We start from the raw sequence: 27,988 nt of genomic DNA on the forward strand, positions 1-27,988 counted from the left end.
TCAACTTATGCAGGTGGTGATGAAAATAAAGACTCCATGGGGAGAAGTGACTGCAAGTGTCCTAAATGACACGTTTGTACAAAGAAGAGTGAAGTGAAGCTGGCTGTGACATCACTGATTCTGTTGTCCTGCAGTGTTGATTCAGTTGATCTGGCTGGTTAAGTGGGTCTGTCCTCCTGTCCTCCCCCTCAGCCCTCCCCACCCCTCCATATGTGTCCCTTCTGGAGTTGCAAGCTCAGTGGAGTCGGACAAGCTGTGTGACCCTGCCACAACCCCCACATAGGCTCTTCTGATCCATTTGTAGGAATCAAGGGACACTGAGCTTGGGACCGCATGACAGTTCATACCCTGACATCAAAGTCTCCTTCCAGACCACTGTCTGGGACATCCCAGTAAGAGGGTCTTCAAGAAAAAGTGATGGAACTTGATTCCCATGACTTGTTATCTGCCAAACAAATACATCTCATGGGGACCATCCATCCTTTATCCTGGTGGATCCTCACCCTCACATCTGGCCATGTACTTATTCCAGTGATTTCCTCTCCCTACATCAGCCCTCATCACATTCCGGTTTCTCTCAGGTCTCATTTTGAACTTTAAGAGGTCACTCTCGGGTTGGCAGGGTGTTTCAGCTCCTTTTGGTTCAGTTACACAAAATACTGATATATTTATTGGAAATTCAAGCCCTGTCACTTTGATTTCTCTACTCCTTTGTCAGATCCATTGCCTTTTTAGTTTCTCCATGTTGGAAGCTTTTGCTTTTTGAATGCCCTTCTGAACACATATTTGCCAAAACAATTTCCACAATGAAAGAGCTATAAAGACTTATAAACCCACACAGGGAGCACAATCCAAAGTGCTCCAGCTCGTTTCAATGTGGAGGTTTAGAGGGGATTCTTTTATATTACTGCTGAGTCAGAAAAGTCATTTTCCCCGAGGAGTGGCTCATGAAATGATGGGTTTTTGGGAAATCAGGCAACTTGGCTTCGTGTCATTATTTTAATGGATGGCAAAGCAATTTATTTTCTCTACTTTCCACCATGAAGAGGTTAAATATCCACAGAGGCCATTTAAGAGGTTAATAATTCAGAGGCTAATAGTGAGTAAGACTGTTGTATTTAATGAAATAAATATAAAGTGTTTCAGCCTGGTATTCAAGTCCCTGCAAAACGTATCTACCGAACTATTCCTCACCATGAACCCCTGCTCCCCCCACAGAGCATTTTCCTTTTTGGCCCTGATCTATATGGTGTTTATTACCAACTTAAAGTGTTTTACACATGCTGTTCCTTCCCTAGAATGCAGTTCCCCATCTCCTTCCCCATCTAGGACGTATGCACGTTTCCTGGTCCAGCTCAAATCCAGGGCAGAAGTCACTCCCTTTGCTGAACCACAGCTCTGACTCCTCACACACACTCAGGCAAGCGATCTGTCACTTCCCGTCTGTGCCCATCTATTTCTTTCCTAATTAGATTGCAAGCTCCTTGTGCTTTTACAATCCCATTAAGCACTGGACCCAGGGCTATGTCTGTCTGGGTTGCTGAGTAACTAGATGATGGGCTATGAAGAAGATAGCAGAGAAACCAGTGTAAACAGGACAGTGGGAAGGTAGTTTTCAGCACAGAGCTGACCTGTGGGTGATGCTAAACACTGTCCAGGTAGCCTCAGCGCTTTAAGATCTGACTCTTCCTCCCCCCACCACCATGGGCTAGGTTTGCAAAGCACAGCTTTGAGCAGAAATCAGGAAGACACCCAAGCAGTTTGATGACCTGATCAACTTAGCACAACTTGAAAATTCTGGTCCTAAACCTAACTGGAGCTGAGAGAAGGGCTCCTGTTTTTCACTTTCCCCTTTTCATGTCCAGATGTCTCCTGATTCTGCAGGGGGTGGCTTCTCAGTTTTACTTTCGTTTTACATCGTGTTCCTGCAACTTCCTCATTTATAAAGTGAGGGATCATTAAATTGCTTCCCAAGATTCTTTCTACCTCCAGAATCCTATGCCTTTATAACCTACTTCATTTCTCTTCAGCCCTTCTCTCCTCTCTGACTTACACCTTATCCATCAGTTTATTGCCCACGATACCCAGTGCTACCAGGTGAAGAAGTCATTTTATCTTCATCAGGGCCTCTTGTAAAAATGATGTTGAGCAGCAATTTAAAAATAATTAAGACGGCCCAGCACCCGAGTCCTGGCCTCTTGCTTTCGTCGCGGAACAGACACCGTGAGCTTCAGCACCCAGTCCAGCCTCTCCACCTGCCGGTCCACCGGCTCCGTGCAGTCGCGCTACGTGCCGCGACCACTCAGCAGCGTGGCCAGCGTCTATGCAGACGCCGGGGGCTCGGGATCTCGGATCTCCGTGTCCCGCTCCACCAGCGTTCGGGGCGGCTGGGGTTCCGGGAACCTGGGCACGCGGATGATCTGGTGTATAGTGGGCATGGGGGGCATCCAGGGCGAGGAGACCATGCAAAACCTGAACAACCGCCTGGCCTCCTACCTGGAGAAGGTGAGGAGCCTGGAGGCTGACAATCGGAGACTGGACAGCAAAATTCGGGAACACCTGGAGAAGAAGGGACCCCAGGTCCGAGACTGGGGGCATTACTTGAAGACCACTGAGGACGTGAGGGCTCAGATCTTTGCAAATTCTGTGGACAACGCCCGCATCATTCTACAGATTGACAATGACTGTCTCGCTGCTGATGACTTCAGAGTCAAGTATGAGACAGAGCTGGCCATGCGCCAGTCTGTGGAGAGTGACATCCATGGGCTCCGCAAAGTCATTGATGACACCAATGTCACTCACCTACAGCTGGAGACAGAAATCGAGGCTCTCAAAGAGGAGCTGCTCTTTATGAAGAAGAATCACGAGGAGGAAGTAAAGGGTCTAGAAAACCAGACTGCCGACTCTGGGTTGACCGTGGAGTTGGATGCCCCCAAGTCTGAGGACCTGAGCAAGATCATGGCAGACATCCAGGCTCAGTATGATGAGCTTGCTCGGAAGAACCAAGAGGAGATGGACAAGTACTGGTCCCAGCAGGTTGAGGAGAGCACCACAGTGGTCACCTCGCAGACCACTGAGATAGGAGCTGCCGAGACAGCCCTCACAGAACTGAGACGGAACGTACAGTCCCTGGAGATCGACCTGGACTCCATGAGAAACCTGAAGGCCAACTTGGAGAACAGCCTGAGGGAGGTGGAGGCCTGCTACGCCATGCAGATGGAGCAGCTTAATGGGGTTCTGCTGCACCTGGAGTCAGAGCTGGCCCAGACCCGGGCAGAGGGGCAATGCCAGAACCAGGAGTACGAGGCCCTGGTGAACATCAAGGTCAAGCTGGAGGCTGAGATCAACACCTACCGCTGCCTGCTGGAAGATGGGGAGGACTTCAATCTTAGTGATGCCATGGATAGCAACAACTCCAGGCAAACCATCCAGAAGACCACCACCCTCAGGCTTGTGGATGGCACCTCAGACACCAAAGTTCTGAGGCATTAAGAAGGCGGAATTGATGCCCTTTGGGGAGTGAGAGGCCAATAAAAGTTCAGATGTTATTGCATAAAAAAAAATAAAATAATTAAAACACAATTCCTTAATTTTCATTTGATCATGGCTCTGTTGTTCTTCTTATAGGAATTTAGTTTTTATAAAGCTAGTGACACTTTAAGCAGATATCCCTCCCCTGGGGGAAAAAAACACAGGAAAAAATAAAGCCTGTGCTTTTCTTAAATATATTTTAGATAATGTCTTTTTTTTTCAGCACCCACAGATATGACTCATCATTAGGAGAAGAGAAAGGTACTCATAGAAACCAAATTAGGAAAAGAATGTGAATTCTTGTGATTAAATGTAAACCAGAAGACCACCTCACTTTAAAAAGGATATTAATAACCATGAAGGAGTTATACTGATATTTATTGGAAAGAGATAAAATGACTTTTAGAGGTTTTAATGAAAAGAGGTAGAAAAGGGAAAGGTTTAAGGAGAATTCATAAATGAAAAGATGAAAATCCAATCCCTTGACTCATGTGGTGCTTTTTATAGCACCTGCTTAGTTGGGAAATAAGTGCCATGATTCACTTTTGAAGTTAGGAGACAACATGTTTAATCACATAGTTCTTCTCTCCTCTGCATTGTTTATCACCAATGAATTAATCCCAATAAAAATATTTGCAATACATCCAGCTCCTTAATATTTCTAAGCTTCATTATATATGACAGACTGAGAAGGGTGACATGAAGTTATTCAAAAGCACTTAAAACATTATAGTAACTTTTATTCAGGGCAGGGTCTAGCTCAGTGGTAGAGCACGTGCTTAGCATGCACAAGGTCCCAGGTTCAATCCCCAGTACCTCCATTAAAATAAATAAGTAAATAAACAAATCTAATTACCTACACCCCCCTCAAAAAAAAAAAACCCAAAAAAGAGAGAGTACACCTGAAACTAATATAATATGAAAATTATAGTACATTTTATATTCAGAAAAAGATTTAAAGGTCCACTGTTTTCAGAATACTAAATCCAGAAGGTTGAGCTCTGGATATTCTCTCTGGCCAGTGAGTCTCAGGTTCCATTAACTGCTCTAGAGCCCAGAGCCAGGGCAGTAGCCATGTTCTAGGTGTGTTCTTGGAACAGTCACTCGCCTTGATGGTTTTTGAAATCTGGAAAATGAACTGACTTGGTATTTGACTTCGAAGACTGTTTCTTATAACAAACCTGTGTACTTCCAAGCCACATCATTTTTTGTCTTACAGACCTTAGAAGACAGCTCTAAGTTTCAGGGAAATCTAGTCTTACTATAGGCACACACACACTACACAGAGACACACACACAAACACACTCTGCAATACTGCAACCATTTTCTCTAAAGAATATCATTGCAATATCTGTCTTCCTTACACTGTTGGTAAAATATCTAAATTAAATAAATTACTGATGGTGAACATTCCCTACTTCTACCAAGCCGAGGTATGATATATTTTGTTGGTGCAGTGCAAGGTTTCTGCCCCCATCACTAGAGGTTGCATTTCATAGGACTTAGCCTGTGCTGATATTTCCAGAAGAGTTAATGAAGTAGAAATGTTCTCAGAAATTAAAATAAAAAAATTAATGGAAATTTTGCTTTTCATTAGTCACATCACCAAATCAATGTTTTATATCAAGCTATTCTGTAATAATTCTAAATTATGTTCCTGAGAATTTCTGTGTAAAACATGTCCATATGGTAAGAGTTTGTAAAATTTTATAACACATTCACAAATCATGGTGACAAGGAACACTGGTATTAATTTCTGAAAGTCAATGTCATTTCTCTGATACACTTTTATGATTTCATTTCCTCATACCTTGAAACTCAAAAAAAAAAAAAAAAAAAAACCCCCAAAACAAAACAAAACAAAATAGAACAAAACAAAAGCCCCAGAACTGAATGCCTTCTTAGGAAACCAAAAACAGATACAGAATTAGCACCATACAATATCTTGTAGTAGCTCACAGTGAAAAAGAATATGAAAATGAATATATGTATATTCATGCATGACTGAAGCATGTGCTGTACACCAGAAATTGACACAACACTGTAAACTGACTATAACTCAATAAAAAATTCAGCATCATAAATGAACAGATTATATAGTTCTCATGTATACATCTTTTAACCTAGAGTAGTGTCTACTCTTAGTCTTTACTCCTGCTCTCATTTTATTTCTCTCGTAGTACTTATCATAGTCTGCATGCACTTTGTAATTTATTTGTTTATTTGGCCTTTGACTCTCCAGCCACAAAGTAAGCTGGCTCAGGAAAACAAAACCTCTCCAGGTATTCCAAGCAGAAAGAGATATAAATAAGAGAATTTGAGGGTTACAGAAATGTTGAAACCGTAGGAGAAGAACAACTCAAGTTTGCCACTAGCTTTAAGACAGTCAGGAAATTTCTGGAACCACAGGAAATGATTAGTGATGCTCAGGGCTGTGAGAATCACTGAAGCCAATGATTACAGCAATACTGAGAGCTGCTGAAAAAAATCTCACATCTGCTGAAGCCCAGACACCTGTCCATGGAGAAATATTTTGGCTTCGGTCTATTTTCTACATCTTGTGAGAATGTGTCTTATTGGCAGAATCTAATATGAAGCCCTCCTGGTAAGGGATTCTGGGAGATGAGTTCTCCGGCTTCCAGCCCTCACAGTAGTGGGTGGTGTATAGAAGAGAGTGAGTGTTTTGGGGCTGCCTACAGATAATTCAATATAATCTCCAAAAGGGAAGAATACATCCTGCTTTAATTTTCTCCCTCAGTAAGTCTGTAAACTTTTCATTCCCAGGATTCTTTATACTCTTAAAATTTTTGGAGGGTACCAGTGTGTGCTTTTGCTTATATGGGCTATATCTATCAATATTTACCATAATGGAAAACAAAATTGTGAATATTTAATAATGTTAATTTACTAATTCATTAAAAATAATAATGAAATCATTACATAGTAACATAAACATGATACTTATGAAAAATGGCTGTATTTTTTCCAAAATAAAACAAAAAATAGTGAGAAGAAGGGCACTGTTTTACATTTTTGGAAATCTTTTTAATGTCTGGCATAATAAACTATAGGTTCTCTTTCTTCTGTTAAGATATTAAGAATAAGAGTGAAAATGCAAGTAACTTTTTAGTTTTATCATGGGAATAGTTTGGCCTTTGAAGACCACCTGAAATTTCTCAGGGACACTCAGGAGCCCTAGATCATTTTGTTAACACTGCAAAAATCACATCCTAGGCCACTAGCATCATTATCTGACACACAATAGATACATAAAAGGTATCTGTGAATGAATTAATGAGTAAAAAGACACTACATTGTTCCTTCTGTAATGCATGTAGGCAGCAATCTGTACGTGTTTTCAAAGGAAGACTTTCTCTTGCATTCATTCTCACTCCTTCTCATAATTCTGTTGTGGGAAGACAGGGAGCATGTAAAGCCACATTTCAGAAGTGACATCATTGATTTAGGCAGCTTAATACAAAATTGTGACTTAGATCAAGTGTTCAGTGTCCCCCTGAAACAGAGCAGGACCTATGGGGTCCTTCACAGGACAGATCCCTCCCGCTGCCCCTCACCATGTCCTCCACCTGCCTCTTGTCTACAGAAAAACTTTAGTCAAAGAATAAGTATAATCAGAGAAGAAAATACAGAAACAAAGGGAAACAGTCAAACAGGACAAAATAATGATTGTTTAGTCATTAAACAAAGCCAAAGTCCTTTAGTTCCTCCTCAAGGGCTACAGATAATATTCTGAGCCATATCCTTTGAGCTGTCTTGTAGCTACTAAAACTTCACCAGGTAGAAGAAGTTAACTACATGACGACCAGACAGCAGCCAGGACATAAGCTGCCACAATTCTGAGAACTGGCCTCAAAGAAGTGGGAGCAAACCAACCCTGGAACTGGAGATTACCTGTTTACTTAAAACAATCAAAATGATGCTGATCAGACCACTGCAAGACTAACTTCAAAATGACTGTCAGCAGCCTCTCCCTCCACCTGCACACCCTGACACTCTCCTCTAAAAGCTCATGGTCCACTGGCCACTTCTACTACTCGTAGGGGTATTTCAGGCAGTCTTTTGAAAAACATTGTGTAGGGAAGAGCCCCAGCCTAGAGCCAGGAAGCTTGGGTCCTAATGCTGGTTTCCCCTCATTTATTCTTGGCGGTGGGATCTTGGGGATGATCATGCTGTTTTTCTAGTACCCAGTTTCCTTCTTGATAAAGTGTGACTTGTTCTCTTCCTTCACTGAATTCAGAGGATTGCTGGGAAGAAAGAATAGGAGATACTGGATATGCAGATACTTTGAACACATAGTGGGCTCTGTAACTAGGGGAGCTTTGGTTAGTACACGGTCTCTGCCAGATCTCAGGAGCATCAGTATGAATTACTTCAGGACATGGTGCACCCCTTCCACTTCCAGTCAGCTTTGGGGGAGTCCCACTTTCTACCCACCGTGCCTCTTCCACGCTGGAAAGTAAGTCACTCACAATTGTTTTCTTTGGTTTGGTCCCATTATAACTGACCTGTCCTTGTCTCTTAAGGCCCTGTTGAACTCAGTGGTTCTAATTATCCCAAGACAACAGCAGCTGAAAGTGTTCCTGGTGTATTTGCACTATAATTGGAACTTTCATGAGCAACCCCCCTAAAATGACTAGTAATGAAAAGTTCAGGGCCACGTACAAATCTCCACTAGGTTAAGAGACCTGCAATTATCTTACAGTATAGCTTGCCTGCAATTAACACTGGTCCTTGTGTGCATGAAGAAGGCACACATTTCCAGGAGGAAATCATAAGCCATTCAGGTAAAATAAAGTCGTTTGCTCTGATTATAAAATAATTAAAATTGAAGTCCTTGCAGAGAGTAAAAAAGTTTGTTTTTTTTAAACCATATTAAGTTGTTAGCTGTTCTGAAAAAGACCCTCATCTGCTTATGGGTATGACAAAGGCTTGCAGAATCAAAATTATTCTCTGAATTAAAAGTCACCAATAACCCTTTTATGTTCAAAAAGCACTACTGGTACAAAAAAAAAAATGGGGCCTTCACAATTGATCAAGGAGCATGAGACAAAATTTTGGCTGACTAAATCTAGCAAATGCTTTCCAAAGAGGAAAGCTATGCTTATAATTCTAAGATGAAGTTGTTAAAACTTCAAAAAATTATTTCAGGAAAATTTCTCTAAAATGAAGACTCAATCTAAAATGCCATAGTTTGAAATGAATATCTGAATTTTAAACAAAATTTCCTTATAATTTCAAAGTGTACCAAGACTAATCTCATACATGTTACTGATAAATGTCTTAACCAGTTTAAAATCATGGCTATCAGAGCAAGTAATAAGTTTTCTGTTTTTTTAAAGGATCCCCTGGCACACAAACAGCATTTCTCTAGACTGTGATCTAAATATAAATATAAATTAAAATATTTAAAGCAACCTTGAACAACTGACCATATAACTAAAGTTCCTTTATGGAGATAATGGCTAATACTGAGAGGGCAAAGGAAGCCTACTGATACCAGATTTTAAAATAGAGAATTAACCACACCCACCTATCTCCTCTCTTTTGCAAAACTTAAGAAGGCATTAACCATATGGACATGGAAAACTTGAGGAAACAGCAAAGATGAGAAGTTTTAACACACACTGGGGAAGGGAAAAGGGAAGAGGAGTGATGACAGATTGAACAGAGCAGAATTATGGCTCAAGAGCTGCTGAGGGCCCAGGCCAATAGGGAGCCAGCTGATTCACCCTCCAAAACCAAGGAAAACAAGGCTCTTGGAGACACCGGGTACCAGGAAGCTGGGGGATACAGTAGGGGAACAAAGCCAAAGTAGGGGGATGGTTGAACGAGTAGTGGGCTTCTCTGATGCCTTACCAAATGGCTCTCCCTTCCTTCTCCATCCACCCAGCACACCTCGCCCACAGGAAATCTGAGGCATTCTCTCTGGATGAACCCAGGACTCAAAGCACCAGATGGAGTGAAGACTGTTGGGCAGAGAAGGGCTCAAAATGGGATGAGATAAAACTCTACATGTTGAATGCTGGGATCTTTGGACACCTTCCCTGGTCCTGCTTCCAGAACGCTGTCAGCCAGTTAAATTGGATGATTCTGCTCTGCAGAAACTTAAGACCTCAAAGAGACAGTCTCCAAATAATGCCACCTGCCATCTATCGTGTTTGAACAGTCCCCGGATCACCTGACAGTGAGGGTCACCTGTCAGCACAGCCAGTCCTCCCAACATGAACCCTCAGTCAGGCTTTCAGGACAGATAGCCCAGGTCATCTGACACTGAGCAAAGCTTCCTGCTGGAAAGAGACAAACCAAGACAAACACCAGGAAGAAAGATCACAGTGGAAAATAAGAAACCACAGAGAACAGAGGAAAATTTGAAATATATTCCACGCTATCATCAGAGAGAGAAAATGTTGTCTCCACAAAATAAATCCAGGAGGCTATAAAAGAGAAACAATCAGTAAACAAATGATAATTCTTGGAAAATGAAATGAAAACTGCCAACATTTAAAAAGTTTAAACATTGATCAGTGCGGCTGGGCGCGCGAGCGGCGCGGGCGCGGGGCGGGCTGATCGGAGAGAAGCTGGGGCGGGCGGGGTCGGGCGGGGTGGGGCGGGTGGCGGTAGCGGCGGCGGGGCCGACGGCCTGCGCGGGTGCTCAGCTCCCCAGGCCGCGGCCCGCGCCGCCTTCTTCCTCCGTCCCTCCCTGCCTCCCTGCCGTCCGCCACGGTGCAGCGGCATCGCCTCCTTCCGAGCCCCGGCTGCCTCCAGACCCCTCAGCGCGGGTGAGCTCTGTTCCCTAAGGCAGTTGGTGCTGACCCTGCAACCCCAAAAGAGGAAATTGCTGGCCAAGCTCAGCCTTGGTACTGATGGTCACCATGTCCTTGAAGATCCAGACAAGCACTGTAACCAACAAGAATGACCCCAAGTGCATCAACTCTCGGATCTTCATTGGAAATCTCAACACAGCTGTGGTGAAGAAGTCAGATGCGGAGACCATCTTCTTCAAGTGTGGCTGTGTGGCCGGCTGTTCGGTGCACAAGGGCTATGCCTTTGTCCAGTATGCTGACGAGCGCCATGCCCGGGCAGCTGTGCTGGGAGAGAATGGGCGGGTGCTGGCCGGGCAGACCCTGGACATCAACATGGCTGTAATGCCCAAGCCCAACAGACCCAAGGGGCTAAAGAGAGCAGCATCTGCCATATACAGTGGCTACAGCTTTGACTATGATTACTACCGCGATGACTTCTATGACAGCCTCTTCGACGGGGACGCCTGCCGCCAGTGCCAGTGCCCAGGGTGGTCCCTGTGAAGCGACCCCGCGTCACAGTCCCCTTGGTCCAGCATGTCAAAACCACCATACCTGTCAAGCTCTTTGCCTGCTCCTCAGCCATCACCACTGGCTCAGCCAAGATCAAGTTAAAGAGCAGTGAACTGCAGACCATGAAGACGGAGCTGACACAGATCAAGTCCAACACTGATGCCCTGTTGGGTCGCTTGGAGCAGATTGCCAAGGAGCAGAAGGCTAATCCAGATGGCAAAAACAAGGGTGACAGCAGCAGCAAGGGTGACAGCAGCAGCAATGGTGACGGCGGCAGTGGCAGCAGCAGTGGTGGTGGCAGCAGCCAGCCACCGCCCCCTAAGGAGGACACAGCTTCTGAAGCAGGCACATCCCAGGGAGAAGCACAGGCTTGAGATGATGGTGATGAGGAAGGGCTGCTAACACACAGCAAGGAAGAGCTGGAGCACAGCCAGGACACACATGCGGAGGATGGGGCCCTGCAGTAAGCAGCCTGACAGGAGCAATGGCCCCTGGCAGAAGGGTGTGCACTGTACCAGAGCTCAAGCTGGGCACTCCCCCGGTGCCATCCCCAGCAGGTCCCAGAGGAGAGCTGACAGCAGGCACCTTCTCCCCGACACATCTCAACCAGTGCCACGTTCTCTGCAGGTGGAGTTACTGGCATCCCCTCCTCACGCACCCTCCCTGTTGGCGCTGCCCAGGTGAGAGGGCAGAGCATGGGGTTTCCCCACAATCTGCCTCTCCTCCCCAGGACACTCCCAGCTTGGGGTTTTTCTATAGGTTTGGATGGGAGTGGGGCACAGGGAAGGGACCCTGACAATAAAGAGATTGGATCCCCCCCCCAAAAAAAGCTTAAACAATAAAAACTTAAAAATTGATCATCAAGCTGGAGGATAAAGTGACAGAAATCCTCCAGAAGGCAGAGCAAGGAGATGAGGAGTAAGAAATAAATTATTTATTTTCAAACAGAAAATCAGTTGGAATCAGCACAGAAAAGTCCCAGGATGAGAGCTTTGCAGCAGTCCATCCAGAAACACAAAGATGGGCGGGCCTGGGAGGCAGTGGGGCTGAGTGAGATCTGGGAAGTTCACTTCCCTAGTAGAGCATCAGCTGGGAGAGAACAGAAGTGTAGGGGGAGAGGCAGGGCTGAAAACCACAAGCATCACTGAGGGTCAGGCAAGAATAATCCCAAATCTCCCCTGGGAAAACAAATAAGTAAAAAATGTTTTGCATGGTTTTCTGTACCTATGTTTTATTTTACAATACAATTGTTAAGAAAATTATCTTAAATGAGAAAAAAAGGAAGGGCACACATGAGACTTTATTACAATATCCTTTCCTTTAAGAAAGGTATGAAGAGAAAAAGTTTTAAGGGAGCATAAAATGTGGGGTTGTTCATGCTTCAGGAATGCAACACTTTTCCACCTTAAAATATAAATTTTACTAGAGTGAGAATGAGCAGAGAGGGGTTTGAGCATCAGATGTGCCACCACTGGGAATGGCTACATAAACTTGGGCACATCAGTCAACTTCTCTAGGACTCAGTGAGAATCACGTCTAAGATTCCACTAAGATGTCAAGTCCCTAAGTCTAAGTAATGTTGAGGAAGAGTCATATTTTTTTCTTCTTCTATTTTTTGTGGTTCAAAGCAATTTTATATAAAAGCATTTTAATCAGGTTGAGCCAAGATGGAATAGAGAGACTCACAGCTCGCCCTCTTCCACAAGGACACCAAGAATTAACAGCTACAAACCCACTGACTCGCACAGAGCACCAACTGAACTCTGGCAGAGTATCTCTTGCTTTGAAATACAGAAGGGTTCTCACAAAATCCAGTAAGAAAAAAATAGAAAAAAAGAGTCGGTGCAGGACCGGTCCTGCAGGGAGGGAGCGGCATAGGAAGAAAGGCACCCTCACGCTGGGACGCCCCCCTCTCCAGCCAGGAGGTCAGCGGGGGCAGAAGCGGAACTTCCGAGGCTCGAGGCTCCAGGCCCAGAGGAGAAAGCGGCAACCGCTTAGGTGACAGAACTAAGGGAAATCGACGTGTAAGGTCCCTGCGATCCCCTACCCTAGATGTGAGCCGGCAGGGATGAGCCAGGACTGGCTGCTGGAGATCAATAAACAACAAGTTCATACTGTACAACACAGGGAACTACATTCAATAACTTGTAGTAACTTACAGTGGAAAAGAATATGAAAATGAATATATGTATGTTCCTGTATGACTGAAGCATTATGCTGTACACCAGAAATTGACACAACATTGAAAACTGACATACTTCAATAAAAATGTATTTTAAAAAAGACACAAAGTCATTCATTGGAGACATGACTTTGAGGGGAAGATACAGTTGTGTCTCCACCCCACTGTTCTTTACCTGATGCTCCAGGTATTTGGGAACATGAGACTGTAACATGTGTCTTGCTCATTTTGCAACCCAGGTAATCAGCAAGTAGAAATAATTCAAGTAAAATACATGAAGATGACTCTCCCTCCCTACCATATTTTAACAGGACCATCAGAAAGAAAATGGTGGGTGGAACATGATGGCTAGTCCAGTGGCCTCATAAGAGGACCTTAGTGGAAAAAAATATGAAGACGAATATATGTATGTATATGAATGACTGGGACATTGTGCTGTGCACCAGAGATTGACACATTGTAATTGACTGTACTTCAACAACAACAGAAAATAAATAAGAAAACTTTAAAACTTTGGTTAAGGAACAACTTCAGATGAACCTTTAAAGTAAAGGAAAAATACAACTCCCACGTGTAGTTAGATCATCTTTTAGTTTGCATTTTCTGTGTATGTTCTTAAAAGCATTTTGTGTAGAAGTATATACCTGTGTGTCTACTATATACAAGGGGGTGCATATATTACTGGAAATATTTAGAGTCTATTATTTCTACAGCTAATCCCTTAATTCTCCATAGTGTTGTGCGTCAAGGTCAACTTAGAGATGCACAGGAAAGGGGTAGGCATGTACGAAGGCCCAACATGAATTCAATGTGAAACATTTACTGCATTTGAGATATTCTGCTCTAATATAGGTTAATTGATCAGAGTAGCTTCAAACCAGTGTCAGAAAAGACACCAGCATATTTCTTGCATTTCCTGTTCAGAGAAATAATTATGTCTGATCAGAAGAGCAGGGGGAGCAAAGAACCTGGGAATATTCAGAAGATTCACTTTTCCTTGAGGGAGCTCAGGCTGAAGGTTAAAGGAGGGAGCTGCAGCCTCAGCACTTCCAGAATGCCTTGAAGAGTTGGCAGAATCTCAAGGATGCTGTGAATACTCAGCTCGGCTCTCAGACTTTGGACATTTCCATTCTTCATCTGAAATCACCACGATGATGATCATTGCCCTTTTATGAGCAGAATGTGTCAGCCTGCTCCCCTATCGGTGCTGGGGCAAGCAACTGTGTTTAAGGAAAACATTTGAGAAATGAGGAGTGGAAGAGAAACTCAGTGGGAGTATTGTGATAATTAAATTCTACTCTACAATTACTAGGAGCCCACAAGCTTTTTTTCTGAAGGATAAGAAATAGGGGATGTTGTTGTTAAGTTGTAGCTCGTGTGCCTCTAATGACCTCAGATGTGGTCCCAATGGTAGTACCTGCTCCTGGAGCTCTCTTTTCAAATTAGAGGGCTGCTGAGTGAGCAATATGAGTTACTCCTCCAGGTCTATTTGGTCTCTTCCAAATTACCTGGCATCTGCATTAATGGAAAAGGAAACATCACTGGGAGCAGCTATTAATATAGAAAATAACTTTAACTTTAAATTATGGCCCCAGGGAGCTGGGCAATGAAATCTTTTACAGGTGTTCATTAATTTTTCATTCTATATGACACTGGTGAGGGCTTTAAAACATATTAAAATGCAGAGGATTTTCTTTTCCAACTGTTTTGCTTTTCGGGAAGCTGGGTTACCTTAGTAAGTATCCATCGGTCCTAACTCTTGCCTTTCTTGATCTTCCTCCCTTTTTTCTAACTCCAGGCCATTAGACTATGACAGAAAGCATTGGATGAAATCAAGAAAGACCAATCTCCTCATCTAACTCTGCCACTTATTAGTATAACCTTGGGCAGGCGTCCTAACCTCTCTGAAGCTTGTTTCTTCATCTGTAACATGAAAGGAATAATACTTGCCCTCCCCTCCTCTCTAAGCAGGGAAATGAAAGTGCTTTATCAACTTCAGAGTTACATAAATTCATACCATTCTAAAAACCAGGGCTGGAAGATGGCACTTCACTGGTTAAAGAAAATAAGTTTGACAAACTTTGAAACCACTTCAAGGTCTGCTTGTCCAAAAAAAAAAGTTTCTTCTGTATAGCATAGGGAACTATGTTCAGTATCTTGTAATAACCTTTAATGAGAAAGAATATGAAAATGAATATATGTATGTATATGCATGACTGGGACATTGTGCTGTGCACCAGAAATCGACACATTGTAATTGACTGTACTTCAATTTAAAAAAAGAAAATGTGCCTGTCTTCTTACAACAAAATCAAAAGTCTTTTCAAACCCTGGGTGGCAAATAATCCACATGGAACCAAGAGGGTCTAATTCTAGAGACAACATTGTTTGCAAGGGTACCTAACATTCCATTTAGATATAAAACATACATGAAAAAGACCTCTGTCAGCAGAAAGGCTCGCAGACTAAAAGTCATAATCATCTTTAACTTTTAGCTATTATTCTGCTAAGAAAGCAAGTGGTGTCCTGTGGGGTTTTATGAGCTCTCTGACTGCAAATGACTTTGCTCCTGTGCTCCCTTAGAACAATTTATACACACACACAGAGTCTTGATTTAAGCAAAGTAGAGCATATTTCATCTTGAAACATCAAAAGTTTTCCTTTGACCTGGTCAGGGTGATACAGCATTGTCTTCAGTGGGACTTTATATATAAAATCTTTGTTCCCCACTTGCCTACCAGCAGCCATTGGGCATTTCAAAATCCAGCATGTCTTTGGGAACCAAAGCTTTTGGACTTCTTCCTTCTAAAGTTCCTCCACTAGCAACTTCATTCTTCTATGTCTATATTGGCAATTTTTTTCTTTTCTTCTAATCTCTACAACCCCTAGAAGAGCACGGAACCTATAGGAGGCACTCACTAAATACGCACTGACTGAGTATTTTGGGATATTATCTTGTGTACAATACATTATGTGAGTCTGAGTCAAGAGGGAGAATGCTGGCATAGATGTATGTGTCATCTGCCTAGAAATGGAAGCTGTGCCTTTGGGCACAAATTATCATATTTTAATATGCCTAAATTGTTATTAACAATTTAACAGTTGCAGTTCATTTGGTATTAGACCATTTATAATCTTGTAGAGGAAGAATACGTCCAGTTAAGCTGTTACTCAGTAAATTCCCACTGCTTGGTTACAGGAAAAGAGGCAGTTGGGAATGATGAAGAAAGATCTGGATTTCCAGTGCCAGTTTTGCCACAAACTGCTTGGATGATTGTGGATTAATTGCTTTATTTCCCTAAGACATTTCAAGCCTTCATCGGTAAATGAGTGGATGTGATTGGTTGATCTGGTTAGTTCTGGCACTGAGATGGGAGTCTCTGAATTCACTCTGGATCTGTGGAGGATGAATCAAAGGAGAGGCAGAAATTGCTATTAGGAGCTGTCCCTACCCAGACAGGTGCGTTCCTCGAATCTGCATGGCTAGCCCTGACAAGTTGTCTGGAAAATGGGTGCAGTGGGTCAGTAAGATACTTGGGCATGGGACTGTGACAATGATATGGGGCCATCTCTATTTCCAGATAAAGAACTCCTACACAGGGATCCTCTGTGATGGTTTCAGAAGTGGAGGAAAGCAAGATAATCAGAAATCTCCAGGAACTCAACACAATATGGAGGTGTATTGTTTGGTGGCAGCGTGGGGCTTCTGTATCTGCGAGGCACTGAGTATAACCACTGGTGTCTCAAAGTCAGCTAGGAGTAGTTGACCCTCATGTCTCCTCCCATCAGTAGCATCTTCCATGCGAAGTCACTTCTTCCTGGTAAGTGATCTGAGTCCCTCTCTGTGAGCCCCTTGTGACTCATACAAGATGTCAAGGAGGCACCAACCTGTGCATTTGCATCAGGACCAAAGAAGGGCTTCATTTTTTACCTTTCATTTTTAAAGACAATTTTGGTATTTCTAATTTTGTTCCAGGGTAGAAAGGAAAAGCTGGAAGATGCTGCTGTGGGGACAGCAGGTTGAAATCTTTATTTCAGATACTTGCCTTTTTTTTCTTTTTAACATCAGATACTTGCTTTTTAGAAAATGTGTCCTGCCTGCCTGCCAAGCATTTCCCTGAAACTTGATCTTACTTCTCGTCTGAAGGGAACTGGGGAACCAGACAAGAGGATTAAAGGAGCCGTAAAATCAGCTGGTGAAGGAAGTTTCGGGGACCAACTTCTCCTGATAAAAATAATCTCTGCCTCTGGGGCCAGTGGCTTCCACGAGATTCTTAATTGAAGATGTGTATTTTCTGTGTAAGGAGAAGGGGTGCTAGCAAGCCATCGCCCCTGCCACTTTGCTTCTGTGATTCTCAGCTGTGTGCACCACTGACCCAGGAGACACGTGCTTTCTGCAGTGAGCTTTGGGTAATTAACTATGAAGGAGAAAGACAGAACATAGGTACACCCAGAACTCGTGAACAGGACCCAGGAGTTTTCTGCATTTTTGTTATGGCTAAAGAGGCAATGCCTGTCCATAGGAGGGAAAGATAATCACTAAACTTATCAATATTCTTAAAAATTATGATGTGGGGAAAGAACAGTAATACATACTGAGAGACTCTTCCCGGTAGGCATTGTACTTACTAGGTGTTTCACGTAGGAGAAACGGTAGGAGTAATTGCAGTGATGATAACAAACAATAAAAGGTACAGGTATAATGTAATAATGTATAATAATAATAATATATAATGGTCCATGCATATAGTATGAGCCAAGTTCAATTTTGTGTGCTTTATACATGTTATGTTACTTAATCTTCACAAGCCCTCTGTATTAGATGCCACTCATAGAAGAAAAAATTAAGGTTCAGAGAGGCTAGCTATTTATCCAACAGCATACAGTTGATGAGAGAAGAAACTAGGACTTGGATGCTGGTGCAAATAGGTACAAAGTCCAGGTCCCTGATCTCTATGTCAGACTACGTATTTAACAGTTAATACCATCTTCATTTTATGGACAAGGAAACTGAAATTCGAGGCTTTGTAATTTCTCCAAGGTTATCATCTTAGGAATTGTTGGACATAAACTTCAAACCCAGTCCTTCACAACGCATGCTTTTACTCCTCTGCCTGGTATAAAACCTTCATTATGCAGCATATTAATAATGAGACCCCTTAAAGTTAGGGACTAATAAACCTTTTAATCTGTGGTTTTCAACCTGGGGTATACATGCAGTCGGCACAAATGCATCTTCCCTTGAGTCAATAAATTAGCTTCAACTGCCTTCTCTATCTATGACATCTTTTTCCATTCTCAACTTTTAAAAAATTGGTTATGTATTTGGAGGTTATTTGGGTAACATCTGATTCTACGCTTGTTCCAGAGGGTTGAACATGCAAGCCCATTGGGCATGCTGTCATATTTCTTTCCTGAGCTGAAATGTGAGAGGTTTTTTTTTTGAGTTATACTTTCTTGATCAGAAGTTGATTCCATGGGGGAAAAAAATTGCTGACCAAGATCGGAACTAGACTCAGAACGGAGACCAGTTTGTCATCATTACCTCTGACTGCCCGTGAGAAAGAAGAACTTTGCAGGAGGGAACACTGTGCTTGTCTGAAGTATATTCAGCAAGCTATGAATTTAACTGTTTTTTCTCCATCTGGGCAAAATAAATGTCTTTTATCTGGACAAATACATGAATTCATTCCCCCATGATGACATTTTATGGAATGTCAGTATAAGCCCTCTGTGAGGCTGGGAACCATTTCAGGAATGGGCAGTTAGCTGTCTTTGAACTTTAAATTCAGGTAGATCTGGTTTTGAATCCCAGCTCTTCCATTTATAAATAACATGACTTTGGAGATATTACTTAATCTTTCTAGTCTTAGACTTCTAATCTTAAAATAGGCTGCTTTGAGGATTAAATTAGATTATATATATAGTGCAAAGTAAGTGCTCAATAAATGGTAGCTGTGGTTATGATGATCAGGCTAAAACTCTTTAATAACTCCCTTTTTCCTCATTAGAGCTATTGTTTTCTCCTATAAAAATTTATTCTCTCTGCACATAAATAACAAGGACATAAAAAATTTTTTAACTCATCAGCATCAGCTGACAAAGTGATTTCACAATTTTATGATGACAGAGAAAAACCAAAGACATATAGCCTTTCAAATTGAGCCTTTTCAATTCAGGCAGAATCTTAATATTGATAAATGTGTATGAAGACTGGAGTGTAACAAAAAGCTACATGGTAATTTTCTCATGAAATGTAGTGTAAATTCTCTCACAAGAAAGGAAATTTTTGTTTAACAAAAAAGCCATAATAATTCCTCAACTATCAATCAGCATTTGACTCTAGAATATTCAGAAGGTGATTCTGGCAAGACAATTCAATGAAAGAATAGTTTTTTTCAACAAATGGTGTTGGAGTAACTACATATTCACATGCAAAAGAGTGAAGTTGGATCCCTTTTTTATACCATAAGTAAAAATTAACTTAAAATGGATCATGGAACCAAATGTAAGAGCTAAACCTACGAAACTCTAAGAAAACATAGGAGTCAAATATGTGACCATAGATAGAAACTTCCTTGCTACAACACCAAAAGCAAAAATGGCAGAAGAAAAAATAAATAGATAAATGAAGTTCAACAAAATTAAAGACTTTTGTGCTGCAAATGATTCCACAAAGAAAGTGAAAAGACAACCCACAAAACAGAAGTAAATAATTGAAAATCATATATTTGGACTTGGATCCAGAAAAATGTATATGTGTATATATATATAAAGAACTCTGATAACTCAATAATAAAAAGATAAATAATCCAATTGAAAAATGAGGAAAGGTTCTGATTAGACCCTTATTAAAAGAAGATCTAAAAATAGCCAATAAACACATGAAAAGGCATGATATGCATTATGGAAATGCAAATCAAAACCACAATGAGCTACCACTTCACACACAGTAGGATGGCTATAATAAAGAATAGACATTAAGTATTGGTGAAGATACGAAGAAATTAGAACATCATGCATTGTATTGGGAATGTAAAATAAGGAGATCATGAAAGGTTAAGTATTAGTCTCTAGTCAGACAGATAACAAGCATCAGAAGCAATATTATAATCCAGGCCCTCCAAGTCTAGGACCTTCTCTCTCAGCCACTCTCCATGATAGTCATGCCTAACACGATCCTTGGCCAGTGCGGGTCTGTGTGGTCAGACAGGCAATCCATCTGTTATGAGTTAAATTGAGTGCCCTCCAAATTCATATGTTTAAATCCTAACTTCCAGTATCTTAGAATATGACTGTAGTTGGAGACAAGGTCTTTTCCAGAGGCAATCAAGTTAAAATGAGGTCATTAGGGTGGACCTTAATCTGATATGACTGGTATCCATGTCAGAAGTGAAAATTTGGACACAGAGACAGACACTCAGAGAGGAAAGACAATGTGAAGAGACACCGGGAAAAAAAAATACCTTCACGCCAAGGATAAAGCCTGAACCAGACATTCCTGTCACAGACCTCAGAAAGACCCCATCCTGTGTGGACACCATGATTTTGCACTTGAGAGGATAACTTCCTCTTGTAATGAGCCACCCAGTCAGTGAAGCTATGTTACAGATGCCTTAGCAAACCAATACACCATCTTAGCCCAGGTGCTTCCCAAAAGAACAGTTCTGGGCTGAATTAGATATGTTTAATTCAATTTGCCACATTAAAAAAATATTTTTAAGATAGTTTCTAGGTGTGACAACACATGAGAAAGGGCACTTTCACCAGCCAACCCACGGTACACAGAGCGAGAAATGGGAAAAACTATGAATGCCATGCTTGCTGAATATTTTTTTTTAATTATAGAAGCGATCATGACATTTCTTGCAATATAATATTCTTACTCAGAGATGTTTGAAAGTCTCCATTTCAACCTGCTCCCAACCCATGGCATTGTTGACTAATAGTTTCAGAAAAATGTTTCTCAGTGCCTTTTCAAATTTTATTTTTGGATAACATGGACTGTAAAAGACCAGGTGACGCAGAATGAATGTATAGGTTTATATTTGAGTATAACCCTAAGGAAGTATAACATAAAAAGTAAAAGATGGGCTGATTGTTAGGTTACAGCTGGAGGAAAGGCACAAAGATAAATAAACTAAAATGTATTAATATCATATTTTATGGAAATTGCACTTTTACGGGGCCCTACAGAAGTCCTTAGTGACCCATGAAAATTCCCATGTTTGAAGTGTTTTACGAATTCTACAGAATGGCTTCCAATGCAAATTCTAAAATTCCCTGGAGGGTTTGTAAAAATCCTACAATTTATAATCCATAAAAATATAATTTGAACATTCTTAATGCATTGTAATTTCATATTTTAGTGGTTTTGGTTTCCTAAGAATATCACAATATCTCTTTTAAATATAGTATGCTTTAAATTATCTGCCCTCAGATATACTTGTTCAAATCCACAGCTGTCAAATCTTATTTTGTTATTATAAAATAAATAATGTAAGCATGATTACATGAAATATAAGATGAACTATTGAGCAATTAACCCATATTCATCTGTTCTTCTTTAAAATGAATCATTTTGAACATATAGGGAATAAAGCCTTAATGAACCCATTAGGGTGGGTCAAACTGGGTTAGATTCCCGGAATTTTAATGGATATTTGCTTTGCTTTGTTTAAATTTCTGAAGTGAAATATTGGTTCCATTTATTTATTTCCCCTTAGCTCTCTGGGTCATTATTCAACCATGAAACAAAGTAGAATCAGAAGCAGCAGAGTATGTTCAGCGATTTCCTTTTCTGCACAAATATTCTTTACTTTCTGGAATGAAAAGCTCTCCAACTTCATTAAAAGAAGAGCATAATCTTTCAGTTAACCAAACCCAAGCTCCATAAGAGGGGGCAGGGAAAGGCGGACTTTCTATTATTTTTCAAATTGCAAGCAGGGTGTGCCGGAGATGATATTTTGGGTCATTAGACAAATGAAGGCCACGAAGAGGCATGTGAGCAGCTGTGCTGATCTGCGGTCCCCCAGTACGTGACAGTATTCAGCACTTGGGATGCTGCGCGCCACAGTGTATGGAGCAAACATCTACTGTATCGTCTCACCAGGCCTTTTCCTTCTTTCCTGAATGGAGCCCATCTTTGTTCAGAGAGCCGTCCCAGCAGACAATGTCAAGTTTAGTGTTCTAGAGAGTGGCTGCCACAGAATGCATCTTCCAAGCCCTGGGAGTGGATGTGAAGCCCAGCTAGGTCACTGAGAGCCCTTCTCCAGGAGGTTGCTAAGAGCACCTAAAGGAAGCATGGTGACAACCTTTGCAAGAAAAAGCTCACAAAGTGCCTGAAAGGGTAAAGCTGATACCCAAAGTAAAGCAAAGATGAATGATGACAAGAAGTAAGAAGAGCCTCCAGCAGCAAGTGAGCCTCTCCCCACCACGGCAGTCAGCCAATAAATTCTCCACTTTGCCTAAGCTCGTTGGGTTAAATTCATCTCTCTCACAATGGAAATGATCAACCAAAAAATCTTTCTCTATCTCTCTCTTTCTCTCATTTCCTGGAAAAGTTAAAAAGAATTATTTCAAATGAATGGACCATTTACAGGGGAAAAGTCATAGTTGTTCTCAATAAACTCATATTAAACTTGCACTTGATTTCAAAGTGAGAGGATATCTTGGTGTTTGCACCATCTCTTCAATCTGTCCCCTGCTTATATTTGCACCATTAGCCTAGTTCAGGCCTTCTCTTCTGCTTTTTTTTTTTTTTTCACCTAGAAAGTGTTGCTAAAATCATCTGGGATCATGCCCTTCTCCCTCCCAAGGACAGTGAAGGCTGTGTTTTATTTTAAGGCTCGCCCCAACTTTTTGGTGTGGCCTTTAAGGGCTGCCTCCCGTGCTTTTCTTTGAATGGGAGGAACTTTCCTTCTATTTTGCATATCTGAATTCTGCTCCTCCTTACCAGTCCCCTTTAATGGATGGAGATTTCCTCAGTCCCACCCCAGGGAATGAATAGCTTTCTTATCTGTACTCCACAGAATTGCTTTCTTTCTGCTAGGTTAGTTGCAAATCATCCTCTTCTCTCCAAGAATAGTTAGCTATTTCACGTATTCATTCTACACATATTTAACATCTCCACCTGTGGGGCCCTGTGCTAGGTGCGGGGGATACAGCAATCACCTCCTCATGAAGGTTTGTGAGTTTGTTTTTGTGGGACTTGCAACTTAATTATACAATTAAGTGTGTGAGTAAACAGTGATGATGGAGATGCGGGTGGGTGAGAAAAGCACAGAGTGCCGCAAAGGAGGAAAGGAGTTGGCTCGGGAGGAAAGCTGCGCAGGCAGAAGGAGCAGATGTGTAAAGTTCGTGGGGCAGGAGGACAGTGACTGAGAGCAAGTGAGAGAGAAGAGCAGTGCACTGGAGTGGGAGCCTGGGGATGCTGGCCGGCACACCCGGGCCCTGCAAGGTCAAAGTCACTAGGGTCATAATGCTGAGAACAGCTGGGTACCACTGAAGAGTTTTCACTGGGGTGGGTGGCATGATGAGATTTACATCTTAAAGGACAGGCTGTTGTTCGGAGGGAGGGATGAGGATGGGGAGGTGGGTTAGAAGCAGGCCTGAGTCATCTGTGGTAAAGGAAAGGCAGGGAGGAGGTGGGGTGGGGAGGGTCCTCCCAGTAGATATCACAACATTTAGTAACTGACTAGAAGGTGCATCAGGGTGACTGCTGCAGACATCTTTTTTAATGCAGTGAGGTAATTAGCCTACCACCTTGAACATAACCTGTCCTCAATGATGTGTATTGAATTGAACTGCTGTAACGTTCCCATCAGTTACCAAAGACACGCAACCATTCATATGACAGGCAGTAATGTTAAGACAACTGTGTGTGCGTGTGTGTGTGTGTGTGTGTGTGTGTACTGTATATTTTTTAGGTCTTAAATGTGGGGTAAGAATCTGTCAAGAGATCTAGAAGCACAAATTTATCAAGAAAGACAATGTTCTCCCTTAACCTTGACTTTTGTTTTATTCAGTGTTAGAAGAAGAAGCTGAAAATGCGGCCATTAGACGTGTTCATAAATTGTAGCTCCCTTACGGATTCACCTAAGGAAATGACTCTGAGAGTTTTCTGTCTTCACTGAGTCTATGCTTTTGCCTGGAGGTTAGGGAAATGTTTTCCTAGAAACTTATACGACTGCTCTCTGTAGTCAATAATAGTGTATTATCTTTCCGTTCAGCTAGCAAGTAGTTCCCTCTTACAGTTTCCTCCAAAGTCATCAGATGTCATAACTAGTCTAGAGATTTCAGGCCTTCCACATTTTCTCTTATTGTTCCTGTCTATTTACCTGCTCATCTGAAAAGAGCGCTTCTCTCCATCTCTTACATTCTGTGATGAAATGGACTAGAAGAAAATGAGGAATCATTCTTAACGATTCGAGCTAACAAGAGGAATAATGGTGAATCAGTTTATGAAGATTATAGTTAAGCTCACCAATAGCAAAAACCAAATATATGATAAAATCTCCAAGCAGTCAAACTATCCAGGTAACTCACCATTTGGGGGATGGTCTCAAATGCCATGATTTGGGTCCTTAATCTCCTTGCATTTCATCACCCACAGCCTTTCCACTGGGCAGACAACCTACCTGACATAGACTAATGGAGACTGGACAGTCCCACCCCAAATTTGTTTTCCTTAAGATAAGAGAATTTACATATGCTTGTTCCACAGAAAGACAGAATTCATGACTATGTAATGGGTGGGAGGGATGCATTTTGATGGATTAAGGGAATGAAAAGTCATTCACAGTTGGGCCTGTGGTCAGAGGTCCTAAGGCCAGGTTGCCCCTTCTCAGAGGGAAGACCCCCCTTGGAAATACCATATCAGTATTGCAGATGATGTTGATAATGACGTGTATTCACCGAGGCCCTCCTGTGGGGGGTACTGCACTTCATGTGTTTGCTAATTTGTTCTGCCAGCATTATTACCTTGAACAGAGGACAGCTGGGACCTAAGGACTCAGGGTGGTGACGGGGTGGCAGGGGGTGGGGAGTCAGAAAACTTTGGTTTGAATTTACACTCTACTGATTACCGGCCATTGGACATGGCCGTTGGGCAAGCTGCTTAATCCCTGAGTGTTTCAGTTCTGTCTTCTGTAAAATGGGAATAATAATGTTGCCCATCTCAATGACATAGTTGTGTAAGTTAAGTAGGTTAATATAGGTAAAGTACATTAAAAGAACTTGGAAGAGTAAGCCATGTAAAACTTCCTGCCGATAAGCCCTATATGTATTGGTCATTACTGTTTTTGTTTTTTGTTTTTTTTTTGCAGACTTGCATTATTTTATTTTGCTCTTTCCAGTCTGAAGCTACTATCATGGGCATCTAGAGTTATACAAATGACAATTACAAAAAATAAAAGACCAAGACACCCAGAGTGAGATGCATGGTGGACACTAGCCGGAGATGAGGGAGCTGGCAGGGGCAGGGCTGGGAGCCAGGGGCCAGTGGCTTCCACAGGGCTCTGGGCTGAGGATGACGCCCCGCTTCATCGCACTGAGATGGAGGAGTCCAGTCATAGGAGGAGCACTGATCACACCGGGGGCTCTGGCTGAGGCGGTTTGAGGCCCAGCACCACCAGATGGGGACACAGGCCTCGGGCCAGTGAGAGCCCCCTGGGAAGGTGGGGGGTGGGTTCTGGATTCGGGGAGGTACCTCACCTGCCCCACCACTAGACAGGCAGAGGGCACTGAGGCCCGGAGATGCCGTCCATCTCAAAACCCCACAAGACCCCTTTTAGCCCACTCATGGCTACTACCAGGCTTGCCTGAGGCTCCCACAGCAGTAACATTTCATTAAAAAAAATACTGATTTGGTCATTTTCTACTTCCAGTCAGGCCAGGTGAAAGAAAAGAGACAGGAACAAGGCCCCCTGTGGAGGGGGCAGGCCTGGACGGCCGCCAGGCCAGGCCGCCGCCAGGCACAGGTGCACGAGGGGCACACTCTGGTTCCAGCCCCACGCTGTCCGGCTTTCCCCCGATGCAGGGGTGGTGCCCCAGGAGGGCCACCCTCGGACAGGCCTGGGGCAAGTGCTTGGCTCCTGGGAAGTTGGGGGCAGGGAGCTCTCAGGAGAGGACAGGAGATTCCAGTTACACACCTCGCCATACCAAGGGGCTTGGGAAGTCCTCCCAGCCCCCCACTTCTACCTGGCCTCTTCAGGGAAATAAGGCTCAGAGTCATCTGAGGTCAGAAGAAAGGTTCCAGCCTCGCCCAGGGCAGAGGAGAGAGGGCAGCAGGATCTGAAATCCCTCCGAGGGTCAGGCCACAGCTGCTGACCTGCCTGGGGGAGGCCACATAAGGCAACGGGTGAGGGCATCGTTTTCTCTGGGTTTCCAGTTTGAAAGGCAAGGGGCTCGCCACCTGCGGCGGAGCCCACGTGGAGAAGAGAGTTAGCAGGAGGGGTCTGGGCAGGGTGGGGACAGGGCGGTGGGCGGAGGCTAGTACTCCCACAGCGTGGCGGGGTCAGTGGTGTCAGTGCAGGCCTTCAGGACCCTGGCATGGTCCCCCTTCAGGTAGTGTCCGCCCACCCTGATGGCCACCTTGTTGTAGTCGCAGAACTCAAAGAAGTCCACAGGGATGTCACTGCTGCTGGTGACCGAGGAGTCGTTGCCCACCATCCAGTACTTGCCCGTGGAATCTTTGATGTAAGCACCGTCCCTGAACTCCAGCTGGAAGACATCTAGTTGGAGCGGTTGGCGTCCAGGGTGCCTGTGACCTTGCGGCAGCCGATGAAGCCATGCTCCCAGCGGAACACGATGATGGGCCGGTAGATCAGCTTCATGAGGAAGAGCTCCGAGTCCCCTGCTGTCTCCACCGAGGCAGCCAGCTGGCCATTCTTCTTGGCTGTCACAAACTTGCCATTGGATGCACGCAGTATGATCCGCCGATCATGCCACTCGATGTTGAAGTAGCAGCTGGCTGCACGACCTGGGCGCAGCTTTGCTCCAGGGCAAAGAGCTCGTCCTTGCCCACTTCGGTGGCCTTGCCCACCTTGAGCGTGACGCTGGGCCCCGACGGCGCAAGGTAGTGGCCCTGGCAGTCGCAGAAGGCCACCTTGCCAGAGCGGAACTCGAGCGTGTGGCAGGCTCGGGGTGCGCCACTGGGCGCCCATCGTGGCGCAGGAAGCGGTGGTCAGCTGTCTGCAAGCTGTAGCGCTGGTCCTGGAAGGCCAGCGCGATGAGTGAGTCAACACCCCAGGGCACGTCGCGGTCCACTGAGATCTCGTCAGCGGGCTGCGAGTTCAGGGGAGTGTAGCGCTTGCGGGCCAGGCTGTAGATGTTGGCCTGCGGGTGTATGGCGATGTGCACGCTCCACTTCTCAGCCGGCGACACCCTCTGAGCGAAGCACGACAGGCGGTCCTCGGTGCCGCCAAAGTAGCGCCAGTGCGCCTCGGACTGCAGCGACCAGCGGCTGTCATCGTGTGCCACCATCAGAAAGCGGCAGTCGGCGCCGGGCACCTCATGTTAGCAGGTCACGTTGCCATCCTTGTCCGCCGCCAGGTAGCGGCCCAGGTGGCTGCACAGGCACAGGGCTGCACTGCCCGCCTCGTCGGGCGGCTGCTCCAGCGTCCAGATCTGCTGCTTCTTCAGGCTGCTGGCCGACGCGTTCACCTTGAATCCAAATGTCTCGGCCGTCAAGTACTTGTTGCAGTAGTTGATGAGCCCGGACTGGATTTGCAGGGCCTCGGCCGTTCCGTTGCCGGTCATGGTGGCTGCGAGCGAGTTGGAGGCCCTGGCGCAGCACGGGAGGTCGGTGGCAGGTCCCCGTGGCGGCTGCGCCCTGCTCCTTTGTTCAGCAGCCGCCGCTCGGCGCGCACTCTCAGCAGTGCTCCACTGGTCATTACTGTTGATATTACTTCCTTCATTATGTACAGATGGATAAATGGG

General features: G+C 43.8%; 1 protein-coding gene and 3 pseudogenes across 1 annotated transcript in view; 2 read left to right on the top strand and 2 right to left on the bottom strand.

Annotated features, from left to right (window-relative positions):
- The window catches only part of KIAA1217 (KIAA1217 ortholog), a 673,163-nt gene that overhangs the window by 444,270 nt on the left and 200,905 nt on the right, over positions 1 to 27,988 (bottom strand). The window lies entirely within an intron of this gene.
- Positions 1,556 to 3,492, top strand: LOC105079266 (keratin, type I cytoskeletal 18 pseudogene; annotated as a pseudogene).
- LOC105079240 (RNA-binding protein Raly pseudogene) lies at positions 10,192 to 13,981 on the top strand (annotated as a pseudogene).
- Positions 26,131 to 27,823, bottom strand: LOC105079241 (fascin pseudogene; annotated as a pseudogene).

Source organism: Camelus bactrianus, chromosome 35 (genome assembly GCF_048773025.1).
Source record: "Camelus bactrianus isolate YW-2024 breed Bactrian camel chromosome 35, ASM4877302v1, whole genome shotgun sequence".
Lineage (NCBI taxonomy): Eukaryota > Metazoa > Chordata > Mammalia > Artiodactyla > Camelidae > Camelus > Camelus bactrianus.